Genomic DNA, 27,129 nt, shown 5'->3' on the forward strand with positions numbered 1-27,129 from the left:
GCTGTTACTCCTGAGAGTAAGTTACTACCCTTTCCTGCTTTTTATTCTGTGTTTAGAGTATTTTTTTGTAACCTTGCAAGATGGGCCTGTTTTTGTGCTGTGTGTGGTTGTGGTTTATCTCTTATGGGTGCTTGAGATGGTGAATAAAGCCAGGTCATGCTGGTGGAACCTCTCTGCTGTTATTCTGGCAGGAATTCCTTGTTGGAGTTGCTCAAAGTCAGATGGATAAATGCATTTATGGGTAAAACTCCTCAACAAACCAGTTTTTAATACACCTGTGTGCTGAAAAGCTCTGGTACTGGGGCTGGTAAAACCAGGTTCTTATCCCTCCTCCTGGGGTGGTTTTCCCTACAGTCAAGAGAATCCAAGGAAGGCTACAAAGATGGATGTCTTCTTTGAATTGGATGTGTTGGTTCTTGGCAAGCTGCTGTTGTATCCTGATGTGTTCCAGCTGTGGCCTGCTCAGTTTTTTGGAATTACCCCCTCAGCTGGAATGATTTGGCTGCCAGAGCTTTTCTCTTGTAGCCATTCATCCTCCCTACTCACTAGAAATAAATCTGTACTAACAGCAAGGGGTTATAAATAAATCCAAACAAACTTTGTGAAAATCTTTGTGAAAACCTTTCGAAAGAAAGATTGAAGCTGTGGATTCCCCATCCCTGCAAGTGTCCAAGGCCAGGCTCGACAAGGCTTGGAGCAACCTGGTCTAGTGGGAGGTGTCCCCGCCCACAGCAAAGGAGTTGGAATGAGATGAGCTTTGAGGTTCCTTCCAACCCAACTCAGTCTGTGATATAAAAGATAACAAGAGATGCATGGTGTTCTACATTTCTAGTGACCAAACTTTACATTGGGATTTACAAGAGATGCAGAAATAAAAATCCACCTAATTTTGTTCTAGCCTATACAAATATGTCTCTAACTCACTTAACGTGTGAAATCTCATCCTTATTTTAGTTCTTGCACAGCACTGTTACTTCCAAGGGTCTGTTGTTGATGTTGGAATGGCTCTTCTAAGGTTTTGGGATAAAGATCTCAAAACAATGACTGGGACACTTCATTCCATCAGTGCACATGGTCATTGTGTTCTGGCAATACAATAAACAGAAAATCCTGCTCTTTAGAAATAGATATTAATCCATTTTGCCATGACACACTGAGCTCAATCATTCCTAATTCACAGGAAGTCAGAGACCAGCAAATCTCACAGAATAAAACCATTTTCCCAAATAACTGTCACTTGTTTTCATAGTCAGGCACACAGGTGCCATGCCTGACCTTTAAAGATCTTCTTGAGATCAGCAGAGATGTTAAGATTTGGCAGTTTCCATCATGGGATGAATATCTCTTTATATCAAGTAATTCAGGTACAATAGTAAATTACATTATAATTGTGCTCATGTGAGCAATCCTGGAAGGAGTGAACTTGACCTTTCTTAAGGAATAAATTAATTATTTTATGATTTTCCCTGTGTTGAACTGAATTGGATGATGGTATTTCAGATCATATTAACAGCAAAACTGAATTTTTCTGGATGATTTTTAATAGGCAGAGGATTATTTTCACCCATTAATTTATTTCTATTTAATTACTTAATTTAAGATTTAAGACTTAGTTTTAACTTGTTTTAAAGACTGAATGAGCCTCATTTCTAGGTCAGACTTTCTCATTGCCAGTGTACCCCAAGTTTTTGGAGGCCTCCATGTAGAGCCATCCGTGCTTTTTCCCTTCAGATGAGCAGCCTGAAATTCTCAAGGGCTTTGAATCTTTGGGCAGGGTTTTTGGTGAAAAATATACTCTTGGGAAAGGGCTTCTACAAGGCAAGATTTAAAGATTTAGGGATTAAATTAGAGTTTGGAATAGAAAGCAGAGGTTGGGGTAGAGGAAAAAAGCAGACAAAAGTAAATTCCTCTAATGTGAGGACAAATAGGAACTGGCACCTTGGTGCTCCATCCAGAACACAAAAATTCCACAGTTAGAAATATTCTGTGTTCTTTCCCATCCTAGAAAAAAAAATCAATCAGTGTTGGTGTGGTTTGATTTTATTTTGATGGGGTTTTTTCTCCCTTCTTTCCTTATGATGGTGTGAGTGCTCTAGTGAATAATGGGACAAATCCCAAAACCTCCTGTTCCCTTCCCTCCATGTTCCTTGGGGATGTCTGACACAAGGGAGTGCAGCTTTCATAGCTGTAGGTGGGCCCAGTGTTATTTTTCCACCTTTTCATCCTCCTGCTCCCTCAGCAGCAAACCTTTCATCAGCCTGACTTCCTGGGGAGGCAGAGGATGTGTGATTGTGCTACAAATCCCCTTCCATAACCCTCTGTGGAGAGAGACTCATGAGAAATGGGGCACAAAAATGCAGGAAACAAAGCTGTGGGGTTTTTCTCCCTAATTCTGTTGGACCAATTTATTTTCAGTTTTATAATATGTAATGCTGAAAGAATGGACCTGATTGCTGAGGCACATTGATGATTTCCATGCTGGTCCAAACTGGTTTAACTTGGTTTTCAGGGACAGGGATTGAAGAAAATGTCCCCACAGGCACAAAATCCCTTGGATGTGCTGATAAGGACTGGGAGTGATGCCTCTGAATATTCATTACCCAATTAAATGTTCAGTGACCACCAGGGTGGGCTGGAATGTAACTAATTATCCCTAAAGAATGAAAAGTCCTGCTATCCCAGGCATTTTGGCTAAAGGGAAAAGTTGTTTAGTAAAAACAACTTGGAAGGTTGCTGTGGCTGAGCACAGGTGTATTAAGAAATGCATTCCTTAAGAGCTGTGGCTCCATGTTCATTTCCTACTTTTCCCTCCTGTTTCAGGAAGAAGGATGAATTAATAACTTAAAGGTGCTTCAGCCTTGGAGGGCTTTTCCAACCTAAATGATTCCATGATATTCTTGCCTTCATGATCATCTCACTATTTAATTTTAAACAAAAATACTTTCACCTGTTGCTTCCTATCATTCAAAAATCAGCTTTATGAAGGAAAGTCATCTTAGTTTTACCATTTCAAGGGATTCTGAGAACAACACTTCCCAAGTTTGCAATGCATGTGTAGGTGTGGAAAGACACCAACTGTGATTTTGTCTTGATTTTTCTTATTTTTCCCATAGAGGCACTTTGAGGACTCTTTGCATTTTGCTTTTACGTGGTGCACTATTTTTTGTAGTGTTTCTGTAATGGAAAAAATTCAAATAATTAATTTATATGATGTCATCCTTCTTGTGAAATGTTTTCAGGTAGAAAGTGCTTCAGTTGATTTTTAATCCAGTTCATGCCATTGTCTTTATGCCTCTCTGCCCACACCTGGATTTTTCCCACATCTTTGGGCAATCTTACAACTCCCTAGTGTTTATGAATGTTTTTTACCAGCTTTTGGACCATATTTACAAATTTTTCTTCACCAGGGTCTGGTTTGTCGGGCAGTGGAGATGTGGTGTGGTGTGAGATCTAAGTTAAGGTATTGCAGCCAATAAATAAACCTTGGAATTAAATCTGGCCACTTGTAGGCTGAGGATTTAGGCCCAGTCTGACCATTCCACCTCAGGGTGCAGTTGAGGTGGATGATGTGATTTTAGTTATAAGTCTCAGCAGTGTTTTGCTGAATCTCTGGGTGCTTATGCTGTTGTGTGGTCATTAATCCCAGGTCTAAGACATTAGATTAGCCAGCAGTACAAATCTGAGCTGGATCAGGCCCAAGCCCATAATAACATCTTCACAAATTAGGCCTCACTCTGTGGAGTTTATTCCAGCTTTGTGTTTTTATATGGGAAGAGAGGTGATCCATTAGATCCAATAGCTGCCAGACTGAGTAACTTCTGTCAGAAGTTGTTACCCCTGTGGAATGTTCTGGACAAATTCTAACAGGAGGAGTGGATTTGTATTGATTCCTGTGCCTGACGTGGCTGCTGCTGGAGGCTGAACACTGGCTGTGCCAGGTCACAGGGCTGAGCAGGTCTGCTCCGTTGCTCATCCCTGGGCTCTTTTGGGAGCCTGGAGGTTTCCTATGGGTGCTGCTCTAGTAGGATAAGGACCTGGGGGTGCTGTGGGTGAGAGCTGGGACCCAGAACCCCCCTGTGCCCTGGGCTGAGCCCCCAGTGTGGGCAGCAGGGGAGGGGGGATTCTGCCCCTCTGTCCTGCTCAGGTGAGACCCCACCTGCAGAGCTGCCCCAGCCCTGGGAACAGCACAGGAGGGACCTGGAGCTGCTGGAGAGAGTCCAGGGGAGGCCATGGAGATGTTCCCGAGGCTGGAGCCCCTCTGCTCTGGAGCCAGGCTGGCAGAGCTGGGGATGTTCACCTGGAGAAGAGAAGGCTCCAGGGAGGCCCCAGAGCCCCTTCCAGGGCCTAAAGGGGCTCCAGGAGAACTGGAGAGGGACTGGGGACAAGGGATGAAGGGACAGGACAAGGGTGAATGGCTTCAGCCTGACAGAGGAGAAATTTATATGGGATATTGGGAAGGAATTGTTCCTGGGAGGGTGGGCAGGCCCTGGCACAGGGTGCCCAGAGCAGCTGTGGCTGCCCCTGGATCCCTGGCAGTGCCCAAGGCCAGGTTGGATGGGGCTTGGAGCAGCCTGGGACAGTGGAAGGTGTCCCTGCCCATGGCAGGGGTGGAACTGCATCAGCTTTCAGGTGCCTTCCAACCCAGACTCTGTGGTGCTGTGAAAAGTGCTGACTCTAGTTCTGGATTGTTCAAAGCATTCCTGTGCTGTTTAGAGCTGTGCAGATTAGACTTGGAGAAAGGGGTTAAATTGGGCCATAGAAATCCATTGGCAGCAATGAACATTCCAGGAAAGTTTCTGCAACAGGAGTTCCTGCTGCTGCCTCCCTGGCTGGGATGGGAAGCCTGTGACAGGGTGCAAGTGCCAGGGAACCAAGAGACACCCAATTATACCTGACTTGGTTTATTTTTCTAAATGTTCTGGTCCAAGAACTGTCCAAAATTCCCTCCATAATTTACTGAGCTAATAAATTACTTCAGTAAGATGAAATATGAAATATTTTTAGATTTTTATAGCTTCTATTTATATTTTTCCCCATTTTTCATGTCAGTAGTTGGCTCATAGGTGTTGCTTCTCAACTCTGCCTGCAAGTGCTTCAATCAAAATGTGCACAAGGAACTATCACTTCTTTCCTGAGAGTTTGATTTAGTTTATAAATACATGAAATGGGAAAAGCAGACAAAATTTATGGAAATTATTTTTGTTTCATTCCGGCATGTTTGTTCATTTCATTCCGAAATGATGTGTTTTTCCAGATTTGGGCATTAAGGATTTCACTGGGAAGTAAGGAATCAGTTTGGTATCTAATGTTGTTTTTATGCCATGGATTTCAATTCTCATGTGTTTTGTGTAGGACAAATGTATAAAGACTGAGAAAGCTGTAAAATGGATCAGTTTATTATTCTACTTCTATTTATCAACACATCAGCAGTGGTTGGCAGAGATATTGCTAAAGATCTCTGCAATTCTCCTCTTTCAGTTGTTTTTTTTTTTTTTTTTTTAATTATGTCTTTAAAAAAATAAAATCGAAGTTTCAAAAAGCAGGAGATAATTTGGGGTAGAAGTAGTGGAAAAAAGTTGTCCTTTGAGAAACTGATTAATTCTTAAGGGTAGAAAATAGGGATAGAATTGGAAATATTTAATTATTTCTGCTGTCTGGACAAATATCCTAACCTGGTGTTGGTGCACCTGGGAGAGGTGGAACAGAGGTCCTTCAATTACCTTCAGGGATGAGAGAGATAAGTGATGTTTCAATGGCACAAATTAGGAATTGGACTAATTTTGAGGTAGTTTGTTGTGGATCACGATTCTGCTCTGTAATGCTGAGGCCTTTTCAAAATGTATTTGAGATTTCTTTTATACTGGAAACTCTCCCCAGAGTGACTAGAATTTTTCTGAACAGCTCATCTATGACAGTTTGAGTAGTCAGAATAAATTATTCAAGTTAGAGTATGTGATCCATTCATATTCCCAGGGTGTCTATTTACCTTTGCCAATGAAGAACTGCATATTTCCCCTAATTATTTCTTCCACATAATTTTGCAACATCAAATGTTGTTTCAGTAGCAATGCTCCTTGATTGTCTTCTCCTTCAAAGTCCCAGTAAAGCAGTGCAAGAATCAGAGGATTTGATACATTTTGAGGCTTTTTAAAATCAGTTTTGCTCCAGGGAGTGGGAGGTGATGGTTGGGATTGGTGTCCAGAACTGCAATGTGCTTTCCAAGTTTTTTTGGGTTTTTTTTCCAAGTGTTTTGATATCACTTTAATTTTGGAGTAGGGAAAGGCAGAGCCCAAAGCAGGGCTGATAAGTTTGGGGGAGGCTGTTCCAGGCAGCTCCCAGGGAAGGTCAGCCCGGGTCTGTTGTCCCATAGCTATGACTCCTAAGGAGCTGTCCCAGTCCTGGAAGCTCAGGTTTCCTCCTGTGCCACCAGCAAAGGTGGGACACTGATGTCAGAGAAAACAGATCTTCTGCTTTCTGAGGAATGGTCTTTTATGTGAATTCTTTGTCAAACAATGGCATTCCTACCCTGCAGCTCAGAATCCATTTGTCCTTCTTCCCTCAGCTCTGGTGAGCTCTCTGGGCAGCTGCTTCCTTTCCAAAATTCCCAGCTCTACTGGTTCTTGGGTGCTGGAGCTGCTCAGTCTGGAAAAAGCTTTTTTGGACATCCTGGGGCTCTGCTGAGCCAACTCAGCTCTCAAAATTCGCTTTTGTTCAGCTGAGTTCTGTGTAGGAATCCCAGACTCGTTTGGGTTTGAAGGGAACTTAAAGCCCATCCAGTACCACCCCCTGCCATGGGCAGGAGCACCTTCCAATATCCCAGGTGGCTCCAAGCCCCATCCAGCCTGGCCTTGGACACTGCCAGGGATGCAGGGACACCTGCCAGTGATCCAGGAATCTGGGCACCTCATGGGCTTCTCCACCCTCACAGGGAGGTGTTTCTTTCCAATATCCCATCTGAATGGTTGCAGCCATGTCAGTTCTTTTCCAAGTCTGGTTAATACCATTCAACAGTGTGATGTGCCCCCAAACTTGCCTCCTTCTGTTTCTTCTGTGTCAAAATAATTCCCCACCTTACCTTGTTGGGAAATGAAGTGTTTGATTAAAATGGACAAAACTGCACTAAAAATGAGAGCTCATGGTGCCAAAGGGCTGTGAAAGTGCTGGCAGAGGGAAGGTTTGCATGCAAGTCCTATTGCAGTACCCAGTGGGCAGGATGCAAAGGGTGGTGTCCAGGCACAGGGCCCCTCCCTGCTTCCCTCTGGAGCACAACAGGAATATAAAGAATTGATAGAAGATCTGGAAAGTGAGAAGCTGAGTCATTGTGGCACCTGCACAGGGATGAAGTTCGTCCTCATGTCCAGGTGGAACTTCCTGGCCATCAGTTCCTGCCCATTCCTCTGGTGCCATTGCTGGTGCAGTTGCTGGGCCACAGAGCAGAGCCTGGTCCATGCCCAGAGATGCTGTCTCCTCCCTGGGGATATTCCAGAACCATCTGAACACAGTGCTGTGCTCTGGGATGGCCCTGCTGGAGCAGGGAGGCGACACCAGGTGCCACTGAGCTCCCTTCAGCCTGAGCCAGCCCGGGATCCTGTGTCTCTTCAGGAGGTGCCTGAGAACCTTGGGAAGTCTGTCTCCCAGGACAAAATTCCCATTACTTTTCTGAGATGCTTTCTGTAAGCCAGGCATGCTTTTGAAAAATTACTTCCTTCCAAGGAAACCTCACCTAAATTTCCATTTAAAGTGATATATAACCCCAGTCCCTTTTCACACCTGAGTGAGCAGGTATGGCTTTGCATTTCCCATTCTTCAACATGTGTCTGGATGTAGCACTGGGAGCATGGATCTGGACCAGGTGAGTAATGAGCTGTCCTCAGTGTTTTCATAACCCTTCAAACCCTTCCTCAAAAAAGTGGGATGAGAAAGGGAAAGCATGGGAAAAAATGGCTTATAATGCTCATGTCTCAGTTTCCTTTAATGCACTCATTTATTTTGATCTTAAAATCCTGGATAACTGCTTAGTAATTAATGGATAATACGTTTCTTCCTCATATTCCCTATTTTAAGCAGATTGCTCCAAAACATCGGAATTTTTCTCTTTATTCCAACTTTGAATTACTAAGAAGAATCACACTGAAGTTATTGCTTGTTTTGAACAGCAGAGTGCTTGGAACAGTAAAATAATTAAATAAATTATGTATTTCAAAGCCCTGCTTGGCTCAAACATAAATTACATTTGTTGGTTTATTTTGTTACACAGTCTCATGTGAAAGCTCCTTGTATCCATTTAGATTTTCAAAGTCATGCTAATCAAGCCAAATGTTCTGCTCCGTGGCTCTGAGAGATTTTTCCTCCTTTATTCAACCATCATTTTTCATCATTACTCTGCTATTTCACATTTTTATTCTATTGACACAATTGTTTAGGAACATAGGACCTGATTAAAATAAATCATTAAGTCTGGACTTTCTGGCTACCTCGAAGTTATACCATTACCCCAGTCCTAAGGATCATTTTCTCCTTCTGATAAGCCCATTTTTTTCTTGAGTTGTTTGGGGAACTTGCAGTCTGGAGGGCAAGAATCTCAGGGGGTTTAACCAGGCCAAGTGCTGATGATACATTGGGATCAGGGCAATCCCAGGGATCAATCCAGGGGATGAGCAGCTGGAGCAGCCCTGGAGAAGGACCTGGGGGTGCTGTGGGTGAGAGCTGGGACCCAGAACCCCCCTGTGCCCTGGGCTGAGCCCCCAGTGTGGGCAGCAGGGGAGGGGGGATTCTGCCCCTCTGTCCCTGTGCTCAGGTGAGACCCCACCTGCAGAGCTGCCCCAGCCCTGGGAACAGCACAGGAGGGACCTGGAGCTGCTGGAGAGAGTCCAGGGGAGGCTCCAGGATGGTCAGAGGGATGGAGCAGCTCTGCTCTGGAGCCAGGCTGGGAGAGGTGGGGGTGCTCACCTGGAGAGGAGAAGGCTCCAGGGAGGCCTCAGAGCCCCTTCCAGTGCCTAGAGGGATTTCAGGAGAGCTGGAGAGGGACTGGGGACAAGGGATGGAGGAACAGGACATGGGAATGGCTTCCCACTGCCAGAGGGCAGGGATGGATGGGATATTGGGCAGGAATTGTTCCTGGGAGGGTGGGCAGGCCCTGGCACAGGGTGCCCAGAGCAGCTGTGGCTGCCCCTGGATCCCTGGCAGTGTCCAAGGCCAGGCTGGATGGGGCTTGGAGCAGCCTGGGACAGTGGAAGGTGTCCCTGCCCATGGCAGGGGGATGGAACTATATCGAGTTCCTTTCCAGCCCAAACCATTCCATGATCTATGAATATTTTACCAAGTTTTTGCCCGAATATATATTAATTCTTTTCAGAAGAATAATTATACGTTGCTGCTACCAGGCATAAAATTTTATTTCTCAGGATGGTTTACAAACCCAATGAAAAACCTGGCACACGTTGCTTCTGAAATGCACTGTTGAGCATTTGTGTTTGGTCTATTATTTTGTCACTTTCACAATAGGATGGAAAAGTAGTTCTGTGACAAATTATCTTCCATGCAAGGAATTAATATTTTTTAGAAAGGGCATCTCTGAGAAAAGCAGCAGCAGGGAGAACCACCTCACTTTTCAAACGTGTCTGTGTGTTTTGATAGTTTTTGTTTCTTCTCCTTTTCTTTTTCTTTTTTTTTTTTTTTGGTTACTGATCCTGCTTCCCCTCACATGCAGCTCCACACCCTCTCTTGGATGCATCTGAGGCTTTCCAGTATTTCCTCCCAGCATACAAAGGTCTGGGGGAGAACATGCAGTGCTGGCCTGAGCTGTGGCACTTGGGCTTTTCTTCCCCTCTCTGGGGTTTCTTGTGGATAACCCTCAATTCTGGTGAGAAGAAAGCTCAGGGGGGCCCTTCTGGCTCTGCACAACTCCCTGATGTGAGGGGGCAGCCAGGGGGAGCAGGACACAGGGAAACAGCCTCAAGCTGTACCAGAGTTGATGTTAGATATTGGGAAAATTCCTCCCTGAATGGGTTGTCCAGCCCTGCCACAGCTGCCCAGGGCAGTGGCAAATCCACCCATCCCTGGAGGAATGTCACAGCCACATGTATGTGACACTTGGGGACATGGGTTAATGGTGGCCTTGGCAGTGCTGAGTTAACAGTTGAACTAATGGTCTCAGAGGTCACTTCCAGCATTATTGATCTGTGATTTTCACCTGGTTTCTCCCTCTGTTAACACATTTGTTTCTTATTCCTTTTACAAACAAAAATCTTACTGAGTCCCTTTGGGGATTCTTTTGGGAATGATGATCCCTCGCTGTAATTAACTGTTGAATGTCCTAATTTCTTTCTAAGTTTTGTGGCCTCTAAGTTGCTCTTCCTATCTGTCAAAGGTCACTTTTTATCTGGTTCCCTTTCCAGAATTACCTCTGCTTGCCCCACAGATCTGAGACCCTTGGGGAATTCCCTTCTGGCTTTGCCTGGGTCTCCTGGGGGCTTCTCCTGCCATGGAAGTGTCCAAGGCCAGATTGGATGGGGCTTGGAGAACCTGAGACAGAGGAAGGTGATCATGGTGGAGGGTGGAACAAGAGTGAGATCCTTTCCAACCCAAACCATGATGTGGTTGCTGTATCAGAACAAGAGACTTATTTTCTACTTCAGCAACTAATGTGAGGCAAAATTTGAATTATCTGTCATTTAGAATTAGAACTGAATGAGTTGTTTTATAAACTATATCTCATCAGATAGTAAGAAATTTCCCTGTGAAGGAAGGAAAGAGGGTCACCAAATGGTTGATGTTTATGGTATAATTTTCTACGAACTCAGGTTTTCCCCTTGGGTTTTTGTGGGAAAGAAAAGGTTTGGGTTTTTTGTTTGGCTTTCTAAACTGGGTAAGTGAAAGCCCATTTGTTATTACTTGTTTACTAAAGGAATTTTCTCGTGTTTATATTTTACCCTTGACCTTTTTAGAATATACATTAAGCTTGTTGTCCCACAGAGCCTGTTTCTCTGTGGGACCTCACACCCCCAGTGGGCTGTCAGCATCCATTTCTCCAGTGGGAATATCCTTGGAACCATTCCTTCCCTTCCCTTGTCCTTGCCTTCCCTTGGCCATGAAGGATTGCAGTTAATTTCTCCCACTTTTCTTGTAAAAGCAAAGCTCTGGTCAAAAAATCTTGTGGTTTCCCCAACATTCAGCTGTGTTCCACTGGATTTTTCCAGCCTGGGAGTACCAGGATCTGCATTTCCCTCAAAGCTGTGTGTGCAGCAGGACAGGGGAGTTCTTTGCTGGAGATCCCCAGGCTGGGTTCATCCTCCTGTGCTTGCTCCAGGCTTCTGGGAGGGACTTCCTGCGTCACCTCCACCTGCCATGAGATGCTTGAGGGATTGCCCTGGGTTATTAAAACCCTTTCAAATCCCATCAGCATCAACCCATAATGTTTTAATGTGTTAAATTTGTTAAGTGACCATATGGAGTTTGTTTCACGCTTTTGTTCAGCTTCTGCTGAAGCCCCTCCAGGCACTTAAATTAACTCAGCAGTGAGAAACCATTTGTCCTGGAGGTGTGTTGTCACCATGGGTGTTCATTCCTTCCACCTTTCCCACAGGGGGATCTGGTTTTTAAGGATCTCTGGGGGAGAGGAGCTGAAAGGGAAGGATAAGCTGCTTTTCTTCAGTAGTAGGTAGCTTGAGGGCGGGCCTGAAGGATGATGTTAATAAAAGAGGGAAGGGGGAAAAAAAAGAAAAAAAGGACAAAAAATTAAAGAAAAAAGCTCAGTAACAGTGGAATGAAATACATATTTCCATAAGAAGAATTCCTAGAATCATAGAATTAATAGAATCATTAAGATGGGAGAATACCTCCTTGTTTAATCAGTGTTCTCACAGAGCTCTCAGGTTATTGAGATGTTATTCTTCCCCTTGGAATGTCATATGATACCAGTTCAAACAGCTTCCTGCTATTCCAGTTATTTTATTAACAACATCTCAGGCAAACCACAGGTTTTGATCTGTGAAACTGTAAAAGGCACTTGTAAAGCACCTTTCTTTGCCCAGGCTCTGCCCCTGGAGCACAGGCTTTTTGTTCAGGTCTCTGGGGACCAGGGCTGGTTGGGTATTAAGTGTTAAAGATCTGGCAGTGCTATTTCTTGCCTGTTGTTAATCTCTCTCATGCATTATTTATCAAACAGCAGGTGAAGACTTCAGCCTTTTATGATAATTGATAGTGGTTGGAATACAAGATTACAAACAGCTCCTGAGCACCAGTAAATGCCAGCATGGGAGGTGGATTGGCAGAACGTGTTTTTCATCATTAATTCAAAATACATGAATTTTGTTGGGCCTGACTGGGTCAAGGTGGAGGGGGAGAGGAGAAATAGGTAATAAAATTTTATATAAATAGCTTTGTGTAGGGTTCTGCTGATGCCTTAAATTTTAGCTTTCATATTTTCCAGATTCTGTACTTCATAACTCTGAACTTCATACAAAGTGTTAGCAAGTTCTTTTCTCAGTTTAGTTAGGCAAAACAATCCTTTTCCAGCCTAAGAACCAAGGATACCACTGCAGCTCCAGGGCCAAAAAGTGTAAGCAACAGGGAACTGAGGAGAGCAATCTGAGAGATGGGACTGATAACCTGAAGTTGTAATTGGGCAAATAACCCCAATATGTAAAGGGACCACAACTTATAAATAAGTGTGAAAACTTGTGACTTGGTCCATCTTAGTTGGAGCCACAGCCAGGCTCTTGTGCTGCCCAAGGTGAATCCTTTGAAGTCCTTTTTAATAAATACCAACTTTATTCCTTTAACACTGTCTAGCCTCTGTTCTAGGTAGATTCTCTAGGCATCACTACCTGCTTGGGTTGTGCAGTGCTCATGCAAACTTCAGTGTGGGGTGACAGGATTAAAGACACCTTCTGTGGGCTCACAGCCTGTTCTGGACGATTGTTGTGCTTCTCTGGAACACAGGATCCTCAGTGAACTGCTCCCTCCATCACCTGGGGGTTTGAAGTTGTTTTTACTTGGATTACAATTAGAATTATCCCATGTAAGCCAGCTGCTCCAGGCACTTCCTTTGCTTGTGCCAGGTTTTGCCCAAGTCCTTGGTGTGGTTGATTCCTGCTTGGACTTTAGATGTCAAAAAAAGGTGCTGGAAAGTTGTACTCCTGGTTTAGTAAGGTTAAGCCCAACCTAAGTTAGTCAATTTTACCTGTTACAACCAGACAATGATTGGGTGATTGGGAAGTGTGAAATTTAGGATTTTTGCCTTTTAGTATCAACTAGATTTTAAAAAAAACAGAGAGGAGACAGAGGGGAAAAAAAAACCAAACCAACCAAAAAAAAACCCCAAAAATACCCAACCAAAAAGCCCATGAGCTGTTAATTCAGTTTGATAGAGCTGAAGCAGCTCCATATTGATGGCTCATTATTTTTAAATTGACTAAGGGTTTCCTTTCATTAATTCTTTATTCTGCAGACAGATGGGAAATGGTGGCTGCTTTTTTTCAAGGGCAATTTCACCCAACTGACAGCACATTGGAGCTTTGGGTTGGGATTTTTTTTACTGTTGAAATATGACACGGCGTAGATTTAAAATAAAAAAAAAACAACAAAAGGGAAGATTCTTTAATTAAAATGTGCTGCCTTGGTTTTGTTTAATTGTTTTTGTAATTAGTGGCATGATCTTTGTTAATTTTCAGCTATCTGAAAACAAGCCTGGTGGGTGTCAGATGTCTCTGCTGGATTAGTAAACATTAAAATACATTAAAACCACACATTTGCTGTCCCTTCAGTACTGATTTACACTGTCCTTCTCATTCAACAGCCAGGCAGAGCACTGAACATTTTGATATTATTTTTATTAGCTCTAATTAGCCTTCAAGCATAACAAGCATCCGTGGAGTAGCTCTGTGTATTCTGAGTTTTAGATGTCGGGCTAATTTTGGTTTGTGAGTGCTGTCTGTGAGGTTAAACCCAGAAAGAGAGAAGAAGGAAAAAGCTGTGAGTCGAGCTAAGCCTCTCACCCTTCCCTGCCTCATCCCATCAAAGCCATCAGGGACTTAGCTAAGCAGAACATGCTTCCAGCTCCAGCCAAAATACAAACTTTGCTGTTAGGTGAGTGCAGGGATGAGCCTGAGAAGTGCAGAAGGAAAAGTACTGAGGAAATGATCAAGTTGCTGTTACCTCACAGTGTTTATTGTCCCAGTCATCACCATCATTTTTAATGAACAATCCCATCCCATTGTTGGTACAGCACTTGAAAAGTTATATATCCCACTTCTGAAAGAATATATTTGACTTTTGAAGGAAGTATCCCACCTCTTAAGGAAAATATCCCCCTTCCGAAAGAAAACTCTCCTTCCTTCTTCCCGTGGTAGAAGGAGAGCTTGCTGGGCTGCTGTTCTCCACAGTGAAAGCAGTTTTTGCCCTGACACCTTACAGCAGCACAAGTCTGGCCATCTCATTCCTCAGTGTCTGCTTGATGAAACAGAAAAAGGCAGTTTAAGAGGATTTCTGATGAAACCAAAGGTTCTAGGATATGGTCGTTGAGCTGGACTCCTCTCCCAGGACTTGGATTAGTTTTAATTTCTGGGTTCTGGCCCACAGGACCCCACTGCTCGGCTGATGCCAGGCACACCCTTGTCATCCCATGGTTACACACCTACGCCCTGTGTCAGTGCTCCTGGACAATGTCCCACCTCCAGCAGGGATGGCAGGGAGGTGCTGGAGGAAAATTGGGCCTCTGTATTTGCCCTGAGTACACTCAAAGCCTGGAACTCTTTTCATCTGTAAAGAAAAGAGAGGCTCCACAGCATCTTGGTGATGTCCAGACCCTTCCCAGTCAGGATGCTGCATTTCTAAACCATTCCCAGACCTGGATCTGTGTGTTTACATGTGGCTGATGCACGAATTTCTTCCTGGTCGCATTTTGAGACCTCAGCTCACTTGCTATTAATTTATTTCATGTTCATCCAGTTTATTTTCTTAGTTTCATAATCAGCTTATGTGATATGAGGCCATGGATATTTAAACTTGGGAAGTTGCATTCCCTCTGCTCTCCAGGCTTGTAATTTCATTACAAATAACCAATTTCATGTGTTTTTCCCCTATTGTCCCATGTTAATACGTGTATTATCCTTCTGTAGCATTCATTTGGTCTCCTCTGTCTGTTTGCATTGTTTTTCCTGGGATCAGCCTCTAACTGATTTGTGTATTTACTGGGATTAAAGAATGGCACAGTGTTTGCTTTCCCTGTTTCAGGACTGTTGCCAAGGGGTCTGAGCACTATTGGCTCTTCCAGGAGATATCCATGTGCTGGGACCAGAGGCACAGAACTGTCAACACTGGTTTGGCATGTCCTCTGTTTCAGTGTCAGTAATCAGGGTTTCAACAGCATCTTGTGGTTTAAATCACCTTTTCCTGCTGGAAAATTGATGTTCTATAAGCACTGCTTCTGTCCTTTGGTCAGAGATGTTCCACTACACCAGCTCTGGCTGTCTATGAAACATAACAATTGAGGATCTTGGAGCTGCTTCCAAGGGCTTGACTTGGTCAGTCACAGATTTCTCCTCAGCTCTTTTGTTTCTTTGGTATTATCAACTTTCCCTCTGTCTCACATTTGGGAGACCCCACCTGCAGAGCTGCCCCAGCACAGGAGGGACCTGGAGCTGCTGGGGAGAGTCCAGAGGAGGCTCCAGGATGGTCAGAGGGATGGAGCAGCTCTGCTGGGAGAGCTGGGATTGTTCAGCCTGGAGAGGAGAAGCTTTGGGGTGACCTAATTGTGGCCCTCCAGTACCTGAAGGTGCTGGCAGCAAAGATGGAGAGGGACTTGGGACAAGGGATGGAGTGCCAGGACAAGGTGAATGGCTTCCCACTGCCAGAAGGTAGGGTTAGGTGAGATACTGGGAAGGAATTGTTCCTGTGAGGATGGTGGGGCCCTGGCACAGGGCGCCCAGAGAAGCTGTGGCTGCCCCTGGATCTCTGGAAGTGTCCAAGGCCAGGCTGAACAGGGCTTGGAAAAACCTGGGATAGTGGAAGATGTCCCTGCCTACAGCAGGGAGTGGCACTGGTTTATGGGCTTTAAGGCTTTATGGGGCTTTATGGGCTTTAAGGTTCTTTCCAACCTGAAGATATGATTATGTTATATCTGTTAGGCTTCTCTTTTCTGGAATGTTTGCTTTGCTTTTCCTGATCAAATTATTTTGTTTTGGGGTTTGTTTTTTTTTTATTTCTCCCTTGAGATTTTCATGCCTGTGTAACCTTAAAATTAATGGAAAATATGTCTTAGTCTTTTGATGAAAGAAACTTAATTACCCCCCATAACACCTTTTTTTGGTTTGGTTTGGTTTGGTTTGGTTTGGTTTTTTGGGGGTTTTTTTTTTTTTTTTTTTTTTTTTTTTTTTTTTTTTTTGTTTGTTTTGTTTTCCCGTGAAGATCATGACAGGTGTCATCATTCCCCTGTGGTGAGGCTTTGCTTCATCTCATTTATCCCCAGAAACCACCAACTGCAGCCAGTAATTTACAGTGATGTTACAACTGATGGTAAAAAGAAACCAAACAAATGTAGGGTCTGATCTAGGGGCTGTCTGCCAGGGTGTCCTGGCCAGGAGTGGGCAAATCCAGAGGAAACAGGCAGGACAGTCAGGGTGTGATGGAAGGAGCTGCAAACAGTGGCACAGACTGTATATCATAGGAAAATGTTTGAGGTGTGGGATTGATTTTTTTCTTAATGATTTCCATTAGGGTTCTTGTTTGGTTTGGTTTGGTTTTGAGGTTTTTTTTTTTTTTAATGTTAAAGGCTGGACTGGTGCTTTCCTAGAATCTGATGGCAGCTCCAAGGTCCTGTGTCTGAATTGCTTTATTGGAGCCCAGCTTATTTCCATGATAGTCGAGTTGCTCACCCTAGGACCTGTCTGTATTTTATGTGCTAACCCTGCAGAACGCTCTTCTCCTTTTTCTTCCATTAGCTGGGAAGTGGCATCCCTTGGCACTACATCAGCCAGAGTGACAGAGGTTTGGGGTTCTGTCAGATTTGGGGTTCTTCCAAAGGCAGTGGTGGATTTTCCTCTCACTGACAGAGGAGTCCTTCAAACACCTTGTAGTGCATTAATGTTTTTGTTATCCTCATGTTAGTCAGCCTCTTTAGGAGCCTTTCCCTAGAGCTTATTTTGAGCAGAGGTAGATTTCCAGCTATTAGGAAACAGCAAAGGGAAGGATTGCTGGAGCTTGTTCTGCCCAGGAAGCAGCATGGGGTGGTGCTCCTTTCCAAGGATTTGCAGCACAGATGTTGCCTCATTCCTTTATCCTTTGGGCTATTCTCAAAGCCTCAATAAGTCACTCCTTTGAGATGCTGACCTGGTTTGAAGGACAGGTATCTGCCAATAAAGGCAGAAGCTTCTCTTTGAAATGGAGAATGTAAACCCCCTCCCTCCAAATTATTATAAATTTGAAATTAAGGGGCTCTCAGGCAAAGATAGGGGAATTAGGAATAACAGTTCTTTACTAGGAAAATTAAAATAGAAATACAGTATTACAAAGAACAATCCCAAACACTGCCAGAGTCAGAATCCAAGCTGACACCCGTCAGTCAGTCAGGGTGTTGGCACAGTCCCATTCAATGGTGGCTGCATCCTCCTGCAGTGGCAGATGTGGTTCAGCTGGAGCAGTGCTCCTGGAGAAGGTGCAGTTTCCTCTGAAGCTCCAGGGATGATGTGGAAAGGTCTGGCTTTCCTCTGGAATCCAGTGGAAAGATGGATAACTTGCTGTCCCAAATCTCAGTTTTTATCTGGGTAGGAAAGGCTTGGCTGCTCCCCTGGCTGGAGCATCTCCCAGTGGGATGATGGAATTTTATCAGTCATGCAGTGGGACTGAATGGGCCAGCAGCAGATGATATCTTCCTGGAGGGAGGATGGGCTGTGGGAAAGATAAAGATGATTGCCCAGCTGGTTTAAAGATGGCCCATTAGCAGATAGTATGTGCCAGGAGATCAGGGTCACTGCCCCACCTGGCTTTGACAGATGGTGATAGAATTCACATTTCTGGTCACATCCTGTATTGCAACCCAAGACAGATGCTCTTCCTCACCTTGAGGAGCAATTCAGGCTGGCTGAAGGTCAGATGAGGTTTGAAGATGCACCTTGTGTGGGTGCTTAAGGAAGAACTTCCCAGTCATCAGGGAAGGGATAGCAACTAACACAAGGGTGTTGGTTCCTGAAAAGACACTGCCCCATTTCCAGCCATGTTAATGCAATTAATTTCCAGATGGAGGCAAGGAAAAACTCATGGTTTTTGTTAGCAAACCCTCACTTGTGGTCATTCAATTAACAACTGAATACCCAAAAGAGAAGAAAAAAAAAAAAAAAAAAAAGAAAAAAGAAAAAGGGAAAGAAAAAAAGTGTGTGGCACATTTTTAAATGTTAAAATAGTAATCATAAATGAAAAAGAGAACTTGGACTTTGAATTTGAAGCAAGAGCATGAATAAAGAAATGGACATTTTACAGCTGAAATCAAGAGCTGTGTCTGGAACTCAAAGCTGACAGGACATTAGTATGGCAATAGGAAGTTGTTGGTGTTTCAGGTTAAATCCCTGCTGTGCTAAGTGGATCTTTCTGCCCTCTTTGAAAAACTCCTCTTCCTTTCAGATTTGTACATGCTTGAAGGCTGAGAGACCTTTGGCATTATTTCATGCTTGCAAGGACAAAGTTAATTCCCAGCTATTTGTAATACAGTTCACTTTCTCTCTATTAATCTAAATCAATCAATTATCCTAACTTCCTTTATGAGAAATATTTATGCCTACTCAGAGCAGAATCAGTTAAAATTGATTGCATCGTAATTGGATCCAGCATGAAATATTTAGTTTCTTCTTGGTAAGAGCATGGGGGAAAATGTTGTCTGTGGCTGTATTTAAATATTATTTCAGGTGAAGTTGAATAATTTTTGAGCTGCTGCCTGTACTGGTTGTCTGAGCCGCTGTTCTTAGAGAAAATGGGCTGGCTTGGCACAGAGGACTTTGGTTCAAGCTTCAAAATGCTGCCTTTGTGTGACCTACCCACTATTGCAGCAGAGAAGTGGGAATTACTGCCTGGAAGCCATATAGTCCAAGATTTGCCTGGTGGAAATATTCTCCTGGTGAATTGTGAGGGATGAGCTCCCAAAAATCAGTGAGGCTTCTGAGGACAGAGCCACCTTGTTGTCCAAGGAGACACCATATTGCTCTTTAACTCTCTGAAAGGAAGGTGGAACCAGATGGGGTCAATCTCTTCCCTCAGGAAACTGGAGATAGGACGAGAGGAAATGGCCTCAACTAGTGCCACGGGAGGTTCAGACTGGATATTAAGGAAAATTTCTACATGGAGAGTGTGGTCAAGCATTGGAGTGGGCTGTTCAGGGAGATGCTGGAGTCTCCATCCCTGGAAATGTTCAAAAAAATGTGGATGTAGCACTTGAGGACATAGGCTAGTGGTGACAGCAGTGGTGCTGGGTTGTTGGTTGGATTTGGGGATATTAAAAGTCTTTTCCAACTCTAATTATTTTTCCCTTCTCAGCTCTGTAAAGTTGCAACACAAATTGTTGGCCAGATTGATGCAGCTTAAAGATTACATGTGGTATGTTCCCATGGAAGTCTGTTCTCCTAAATAAAACAGGGTGAGAAGCAGGAGGTGAATAACCTGGTTAGCAGTGCCTCCAAGGTTTCCATGGAGTTTCATGTCTCCTTTTAATAGCTGCCATTTCAGATGAATTTCACTTCAGCCAAAACGGCATTTATGGTTGGAAGTCTGGAGGGAGCCTGAGGAATGAATGGTTTAGATAAATGAGCAATTTAGGGGAATTCATCTTCTGTGGAGGAAATACAGGGATAGAGTAGAATTTGATTAACTTCAGGTAGAAAACAAGGAAGAAGGTACCTTGGGATGTAAGATTTTATTCTGATTAGACCAGCCAAGCAACCAGACCAAGACCAAATATGCAGATTCTTGTACTAATGCTTGAAGTCTTGAAAACTACAGCAGCGTGGTGAGATCCATGTGCTCTGGACATCTGGAGTTCTTGTTGGAACAGATGCATCACAGATGTGCTGTAAGGCAGGGAAGTGATGGGATCTGTGCAGCAGCAGCAAATGGGAGTAACAAGGGTTGTTTGCAGTAAAGCCCTAAAGGAATCACAGATTTATGAAAGGAAAAGAATCACAGAAACCCAGACTGGTTTGGATTGGAGGGGATCTTAAAGATCCAAGAGAGCTGGAGAGGGACTTCGGACAAGGGATTGGAGGGACAGGACACAGGGAATGGCTTCCCACTGCCAGAGGGCAGGGATGGATGGGATATTGGGAAGGAATTGTTCCTGGGAGGGTGGGCAGGCCCTGGCACAGGGTGCCCAGAGCAGCTGTGGCTGCCCCTGGATCCCTGGCAGTGCCCAAGGCCAGGTTGGACAGGATCAGAAAGTCCCAGTAAAGAGGGGAAGCTTTGAGATGACTGGAAGCTGATGGTTCCCTTACAGCTGTTGAATGCACCACACAAAAAAATATCTGCAGCCTCCTTGGAAAGAGTTAGAGAAGGAAAAACGGTGGAAAGAATAGAGAGAGAATCTAATCATCTTGGAAAATAAATAAACCAGCCCGTGTTTAAGTTTGATACTGCTAGGATGGATTTTAAAATATTTTTCAAGAAGAAAACTGCAAACTCTCAGAGGATGCAAGTGTACTGAAATAAAACCATAAGTAGGAGCAGCTGTAGAGCATGGTAGTATGTATGGGAAATTTCTGCTGGGATTGAGCCAAGTGTCACAGGAATTTTGTAACAATAACAAGATAAAGCCAAATAATCATAGGTGCCATAGCCAGGACTAAGGATTACACCAGATAAATGTATAAATCCAATATAATTGTGCCCCAGAACCACCTGCCAGTCATTTCTTTATGGTAAAATCCATGCTTCTGGCAAGCTTCCTTCCTCCTTTCTGGCTGCCATGAAAATTAACTGGTTGTTGGATCAAAACAACTACCCTGCTGTCTTTGGGGACAATGTGAGGAACTGCCACAGCTGGTACTCAATTTTTAGCTCTGAATAAACAACAAGCAATTAGCTGTTAAATATATCAAATATCCAAGTATCTACAGTATCTTTTAACTTGACAAAGAGTGTGGAATTGGAATCATTAGCTGAGCCTCTCTGGTGGAATAATGGAATTTGTGTTAGAGTTCAATATTCTTTACTGTCTGGGCATTGTACCAGTGGTACAATAGAGTGTATTTTACAGTGGGTAAAATAACTGCATTTGTGGGGCATTGGTGCATTCATTAATAGGAGAGCAAAGGTGCTCTGCACATTTGACAGCTGCTTATTTCCAGGGATTTCCTTGCAGTAAGCCCTGGTCACATTGTTCTTGTTGGATTCAAGCCCCAGTGTGATTCCTGTCAGGACATATTTTGTTTTTTGCAAGATGAGTACCCCTATACTTGAGCAAAAATAAGGTTGTAGGAATTCAAGGCCAGATTGGATGGGGCTTGGAACAAGCTTGGATAGTGGAAGGTGGCGCTGATCATGGCAGGGGGTGGAACTAGATAGAATTTAAAGTTCCTTCCAATCCCAACCCTTCTGGCATTAAAGTAAAATGTATTGGTAATAGTAACAGTGAAAAGGAAAAAGTGAGAGAGGAATAAGCCCCAAGTCTTATTAATATTTCTTACTTTCCATGTTCTCTTAATGATTGCAAAGCCCAAATTGCTGTTTAGAGATATCATCTCCCAGCAAGCCTGGTAGAATTCCCCTGGATAACCGAGTTGGCCACTCCAGCAGACTCCAGAGTGCCACTGCCACCAAATTTCCCCCTTTGTTGTGTCTTTCATTTGTAATAGATGGCCTGGAGTCCAAGTAGCACTGCTTCAGCCCAGGTTGCAGGAGCACAGTTGCTGTGTTATTTCAGCAGTTCATTATTTCAATTAACATATTCAGGCATTCCATCCTTTAGTTTACTTGAGCAGAGGTCTCATATAATGTGATTACCAGTCATAAACTGTATAAACTTCCTCATGTGCCATTCAGTCCAACCATGGAACTTTACTTGCATAAATGTTGATTATTCCCCTCAGTCCCAAATATGTTTTTCAGGTCAGTTCTAAACTGAGCAAGTCCTTTCAGCTTTGCAGAGCTGATCAAGAGCTTTTCTGTCAAACATCTGCATTGGAAGCAACTTTGTGCCCAAATCCCCAAATGTCCATTAGGAAAATAGCTTTTCATGGTATATTACAAGTGCTACTCAACCACCAAGCTGTTTTCATTATTTGATGTTTATTTGAATTTGTGTTTGAAGTGTTGTATCCGGTGCACTGAAAAGTCAGCCTGGGAGTTTTTGGCCACTTCTTATCTCGTCCCATCACTCTTTTCTAAAAATCAAGCTGACTGTGTTGTACTAAATGATGATGTCTTCCCAAGCTGGAGGCATGATTGCCTTCCATTACTAGGAAAATGTTTGGGAGTGAAAACACTGATTTATCTTAGAAGGAATAAAGCTTGTTCCTAGCTCCATTTGGGATATGACAGGTATCTGTCACCAGCAGCAGGGCTTGTGAATGTTTCAGCTGAAACCCATTTTTTATTTGCACTTCCCACCATTCAGTTGTTCTCTTGTGCTCTGAGCTGGAATTGCTGTCATTAAGGCTTCATTAAAGGCTCACAGCTGAATTGTTTGGGGCTTGTGCAAAGATCAGTTTGACTGTTACGGTTCACTTCCATTAAATCAGATTTCAGGAGAAAAAATGCCAAGGTCAGAAGGAAAGTGTGGGTTGGGATGCTGTAAGAACAGTACTGATAGAGAGGATGAGGTTGGAGAGCAGCAGAGCATCAGCAGGAGTTGTCACCAAGAGGTCTGGGGATTGGTGGCCACAGTGGGAGCCCATGAGGAGATCAGGAGCAGTCAGGGATACCCTGGGAAGCCCAGGCAGTGGTGTTTCAATTGCAGACTCACTCCTGCTGACCACTCCTTCAAACTGAGCTGTGTCTGATGTCCCAAATCCCACAGATTCAACCATGCAGGAATGGCAAAGATGAGAGCTTCAAGTTAGATAAGAGCGATCCATACCGTCTGTGGAAGGGAATGTAAAGAAGGAAGTTTGATGTGCTGGCATCAAGGCCAGGAATGACACAACCAAATTGTCTTCATACCCTCAGTATACAGACAGAAGGTACAAAATCTTGAGCCTAAACAAAATTTCTGTCCCTAAATCCTTTTGCTAATTAGGTGTGTAGAGAGGAAGTGATTTTCACTGCCAGGTCCCAGCATGGCCCAGCCTTGGTGGATTGCATGGGAAATAGCAATGGAGAAAAGGAGGAAGTTGGGAATTAGCCTGGAGAAAAGGAGGCTCAGGGGGACCTTGTGGCTCTGCACAACTCCCTGACAGGAGGGGACAGCCAGGGGGGGTCGGGCTGTGCTGCCAGGGAACAGGGACAGGACAAGGGGAAACGGCCTCAAGCTGTGCCAGGGGAGGCTCAGCTTGGACAGCAGGAGGAATTTCTGCATGGAAAGGGTGCTCAGGCCTTGGCAGGGGCTGCCCAGGGAGCTTTGGAGTGCCCATCCCTGGAGGTGTCCAAGGAAGGGCTGGAGGTGGCACTCAGGGCTCTGGGCTGGGGACAAGGTGGGCACTGGGCACAGCTTGGACTTGGTGATCCTGCAGGGCTTTTCCAGCCTTAGGGATCCTGGGATTTTCTGTTAACAGCCCCTTCCTCTCTCCATCTGTACAGACCATTCCTGCAGTGCCTGGAGCAGAAGCTGAAAGGGAACAGGATCAAACCAGATTTTAGTGTATAATTTGTCTCACAAGCTAAACAAGAGGGATGGAACAAAGTTAACACTCAACATTGAGCATGGCTCATGTCTGGTCCCTGAGGTCAGCTCTTAATTTCCAGTAATGGAGTGGGTTTTTCCACAGTCAGATGCATCTCAACAAATCACCAGTTAGTTTTTCAGCCTTTCTATTTTATTGCAAGAATGTACTGGAAATGACAGGACTCTTTAGAATAAAAAGATAAAGTGAAAAGGGAAAGGGTTTGAATGTCCAAGAGGAATTGCTTCCAACGTTGTTTATTGGCCTGTGTAATGGGCTATTATTGTGCCTCTCAAATGACACCAGATTTCCCTTGGGATGCTCTGACCTCTTCAAGGAGAGTCTTATGCAAACAGAAAAATATCAAACACTGTGTTTGGCAGCAAGCTGTCAAAATGGAAACCAGCTCTGAATGTTCAGCAGTGACTGCCAGGGGTCAGCAAACTCATTTAGATGGTGTGGCAGTGATGTGACAGGAAAGAAAAACTGGGGAGCAGGGCAGCTTTGGGGCTGCCTTGGAAGATTAAAAATTTTGGCTGAGTACTTTTCTCTTTTCACAAAATCCTGGAATGGTTTGGTTTGGAAGGGACCTTAAAGCCCATCCAGTTCCACTCCCTGGGATGTCAGGAACACCTTCCACTATCCCAGGCTGCTCCAAGCCCCATCCAGTGGCCTTGGATACTTCCAGGGATCCAGGGGCAGCCACAGCTGCTCTGGGCACCCTGTGCCAGGGCCTGCCCACCCTCCCAGGGAACAATTCCTTCCCCATATCCCATTTATCCTGCCCTCTCTCAGTGGGAAGAAAGACATTACCCCTTGGCTGGCACTCCAGTCCCTTCTAAAGAGTCTCTCTCTCTGTGTTTCTTGTAGCCCCTTCAGGTCCTGGAAGGGCACAGTCAGGTCACCCTTAGCTCCCAGTGTCACCTGCAATCCTCCTGAGGGTGACCTCCATCCCTTTGTCTGTGTCATTAATAAAGATAATAATCAATGCTTGTCCTCCAAGGGAGACCACTGTCACTCTGAGACATTGGACACTTTTCCTCTCAGAAAAAGAATAGACTTCATTTTCTAAATTAGTTCCTTTTCTTGGTGTTTATTTTATGTGCTTGGGAGGCAAGCAAGAGGGAAGGAGTGCAGTTTATTAAGAGCCAGTTTAATACACTGTACACCAATGGAGTTTATGGAGAGAAACATTATAGATTTATGATACTGTTCCTGCAGTAAAGCCAGCACAGAGGTGCTCCATCAGTGCATCTTTCTTAGCAGAAAAACTGCTCTGGTTTGGTGCCAGCTCCTTCCCAGGCTTTCCTTTAGATTCCCCAGCTTTCCTGCATTTCCCAGGGCTGGTTTTGGGAACTGTCACTATCTCCCCCCCCCAAAAAAAAAGCCATAAAGAAGGTGAATTTATTAGGCTGCTTAGAAATTTTAGGTCTTCTTTTGACACTGTAACAACATTTAAAAAGAAAATTATTAATAGACTTTTACAAGGGAAACAAATAGCTCCTGTGGTATTAAATCTTCCTTGAAAATATTTCCTGTGTAAAGTTATACCTCTGCTCATCTGCAAATAGAAAACATCTGATTTTATTCCATGTCCAGCCTATAAAGCCCCACACATTTCAATAACACATTTTTGGTGCTTCCTCACATGGGATGGAGAACTGGTAATAGATCAGAGAGGTGATTTTAAACTGTAAATTCTCTGAGCGGCTCCAAACTCATATCTGGAAGAATCCAAATATTAAGCTTGCAAATTTTTCACAGGAAGGAGTCCCAGAGGATTCAAAGGCTCCTTGATACAAGTGGAAAGTATCTCAAACAACGGGAGATGAAGGCTGAAGTTACAAAAGGAGATGTTCTTTGGAGTGCATCGCTTCTGAAATATATTCACAAATCACTGTGGACAAGCTCCTCTGCCTGTCCTCTCCAACAGTAAATCAAAACTTGCTATCCTTAGGCACTTTGCCAGGAGAAAATGACAGGAGGACCAGGGATGTCACACACACATGGCACTGCTCCATTTCCGAGTGCAAAATGGAGGGTGGTTCTCAATTCTGCATGCTGAAAAACTGTGAAATGAGAAAGGATCCAGTAAAGGAAAAAGAAGATGTCAGTGTATAACTAACACTACCCAGGACTGGAGTGAGTGATCTGAAATGGGCTGAATATGGAAAAGCTGAACAGGAACTTGATTGTTCCCTCTGGCTGAGCACTTCCAGCCAGTCTGAGTATGGGATATGGAAGGCAGAGTTAGAATCATAGGATAGAATTCCAGAATGTTTGGGTTGGAAAGAACCTTAAAGCCCATCCAGTGCCATCCCCTGCCATGGGCAGGGACACCTTCCACTATCCCAGGCTGCTCCAAGCCCCATCCAGCCTGGCCTTGGGCACAGCCACAGCTGCTCTGGGCACCCTGTGCCAGGACCTCACCATCCTCACAATCCAGCCTACACTTCATTTAAAACCTTAAGCCATTCTGGTCCCATGGAGAAAATGGGCAAGATTCCAGCAGGTGATGCCAGGTACTGGTACCAGTGACTGAGTGATGAGACCTGGAAGCAATTTGGCTGCTGAAGCCAAAGTTTTAATTGTAGAATCCCAGAAATGTTTGGGCTGGAAGGGATCAAGACCATCTCGTTCCAACCCATATGCCATAGGCAGGAAATTCCTGGTTTCCACTGGATTGCTGTTAGCTCTGAGCTCCCATGGACAGATCAGTACTGGTAAATTAAGCAGCACCAGGGTCTTTTCTGTGTTTCTGAAGCCAACTGGTGTGGATTGAGCGTGTCTGTTCAATTAACACCCTTGGCCTCTATTAAAATCTGATTCATGAGAGATGCCTCTGCCTGAATTAAGGTGCAAATGAGTCCATGTGCTGAAGTCAATAATATGGAATTTATGTAGCAATGAATGTGAGGTAGAGAGACAGGAAGGAATAGAAAAGAGAGGAGAGAGAGAGACAGTTACAGCAGATTGTCACCATCCCTGGATCCAGCGGTGTCCTGTTGGTCTTTCTTCATCCTGGGTTTCTCAGTAGTGGAGGGTCCCAAAGTCCTCTGGAACCATTCCCTATTCGTATATTTTAGTGAGCAAGGAATTAATGCTCAAGGGCATCAAGTCTCTTACACTATTGGTTGAATGATTCCCTTGTTTCTAATGCTAATTAGTGCCAGCTCAGAATTCCTTTTCTTTTTAGTTGGTGATTTCTGGGACTGGTGGTCAGGAGCTGTCTCTGCCAGAATTTCTTTTTTCCCAGTCAGAGCTGCTGCATTGCCTTTCCTTGTGTCTCATAAATTCTACCTTTTTTTGTGTCCATTCTCAGCAATCCCTTCTC

The 27,129-nt window shown here is 44.2% G+C and overlaps 1 protein-coding gene across 2 annotated transcripts in view; it reads left to right on the forward strand.

The window, feature by feature from the left end:
- PCDH15 (protocadherin related 15) overlaps nucleotides 1–27,129 on the forward strand; it is a 643,053-nt gene that overhangs the window by 412,340 nt on the left and 203,584 nt on the right. The window lies entirely within an intron of this gene.

Source organism: Oenanthe melanoleuca, chromosome 6, assembly GCF_029582105.1.
Source record: "Oenanthe melanoleuca isolate GR-GAL-2019-014 chromosome 6, OMel1.0, whole genome shotgun sequence".
Classification (NCBI taxonomy): Eukaryota; Metazoa; Chordata; class Aves; order Passeriformes; family Muscicapidae; genus Oenanthe; species Oenanthe melanoleuca.